Source organism: Choloepus didactylus, chromosome 5, assembly GCF_015220235.1.
Source record: "Choloepus didactylus isolate mChoDid1 chromosome 5, mChoDid1.pri, whole genome shotgun sequence".
NCBI classification, from domain to species: domain Eukaryota; kingdom Metazoa; phylum Chordata; class Mammalia; order Pilosa; family Megalonychidae; genus Choloepus; species Choloepus didactylus.
In genome coordinates, this window is record NC_051311.1 from 38,472,491 (window position 1) to 38,474,658 (window position 2,168).

A 2,168-nucleotide genomic window follows, 5' to 3' on the forward strand; every position below is an offset into this window, starting at 1 on the left:
CCCATGTTCGTACCTTAACAACAAGGAGGCTTGGAAGTATAGGACCCCATTCCCCTCCCTCAAAAAGGCAATAGTTACACTGTGGAGAGGTTTTCAAGAGATTTTGGGCAGCCATGAACGATAGTTGCCTATTATGTATGCTTTTCCAGGTGTTTCCATTCTGATGGGATTTAAGTATTATGTCACTGTGCTTTTAATTTTTCTGATTTTTAGCATGCTTGAGCAACTCTGCATATACCTGTTTAGCTATTTGGGCTTTTTCTTCTAGGATTTGCCTATACACCCCCTTGGCCTGTTTTTCTATTAGGCTTCCTGTTTTTGTCCTGTTGATTTGCAGGGTTTTCTTGTATTTCTCTTAAAGCCTGGTCAGGTTTAGATGATACAAGTAGTTTCTTCCAGGCAGGCATCAGCATATTAGTTTTGTCCATGGTGTCCTTCTTTGAACAGAAATTCTTAATTTTGATATAGTGAAAATATCTATTTTTATTTTGTAGTTGTGCTTTTTAGATTTAATTTATGAAATCTTTACTAAACTCTACCCCAGATATCAAATATATTATTCCACATTTTCTTCTACTAGCTTTCCAGTTCTACCTTTCACATTTTAGTCTTTTCTCATTTGGAGTCCACCTTTGCGTATGGTGTACGGTGGAAACCCTGACCCCCCTTCCCCTAAAGAACCATCCTTCCCAGCCATCATTTACAGACCATGCTCTTCTTTCTCCACTGGCTTGTGGTGCCATTTCTGTCATAAAACAATCTCTCCTGTAGACATGGGTCCATTTCCACGGTTTATGGTGCCAGCACCTCGTAGCTTTGTTACTATGGCTTTGGAGTCTGCTTCTCTTTCAAAATTACCTTAGTTCTTCAGGAATCTTTATTTTTCCTTATAAAATTTAGAATAATTTAGAATAAAAACTCAATAAATAAGTTATTGAGTTGGAATTTGACTAGGATTGCAATTGTGATAATAATTAGTGGGAGGATTGATGTTTTTTATATTAACTTGTCCCATCCAACAACATGGATTATTCTATTTATATAGATCTTTTATCTCTTTTAATAGAATGCAAAAATTTCCCCCATAAAGGAATAGTGTATTTTTGTTATTTTTTTCAGGTATTTTATAGTTTTTGTTGCTATTATGGGTGGTATATTTTCTATTATATATTGGTTATATATAATATAGTGGTTATTGTGGTGTAGAGAAAGTGTTAGTAATTTTTGTAAGTTGATCTTCTATCCTACAACCCACTTATTCGTCCTAATAATTGTTCAAATTTCTATGTAGATGATCACATTGCCTGCAAAGAATGACAGTTTTTCTTTCCAATTTCTACACCTCTTATTTCTTTTTCTCATTTTATAATATTGACTAGGACCTCCATTTCTATGTTGCATAATAGCAGTGACAATGGAGAATTTTGTCTTGCTACCATGTTAATGGGAATGGTTCCAAAGTTTTTCCATTAGGTATGATGTTTGCTGGGGCTTTTGGGACACAGCCTTTAAAAGTTGGGGAGGTCCCATTCCAAATCTAGTTTTCTGAATTCCTTTCTGGCTCTCTGTGCCAGGCTGTCCATCCCCATGCCTCCCCAGCCCACACTGCAGAGCTATACTTCAGTCGCTGGCATCACACTATGATTTATGACTTAAAGGCTGGCATTTCGCACATGGGATGTTCTTACTCTGGGGAAGCTGCCTGCACTACTGCCCTAGAGGGACACAGCTGTGCGAGACTGCCCAGGTGGAAGAGGGTGTTGGTGCTTCCCTATTGCACCCAGACACCAACTGGGCACAGTTGTGGGATATGTGGTGCAGCCAGCAGGGTGATGTGGAGGGAATGCTGGCTACGAACAAGGTTGTCTTGGGTTCAAAATCAGGACCTGCACTAACAGTATGACTATGAACAAGCTCCTTAACCTCTCTAAGCCTTTGTTTCCTTCTTTGTCGAAAACATCTGGCAGAGAGTTGTCTGCTATTGTATTACTAATCCACAAAAGGAGTATCATTAATACATTAAACATAGTATTTTCAAAGAATTTTTTAATGATATGCAAAATGCTCTTGATAAAAGCCACAGTGAAAGCTATATACAAAGTCAACATTTGCTTAAAAATGTTTTAAAATTTACATAAGACAAGCGAAATATATCCAAATGAGAGACG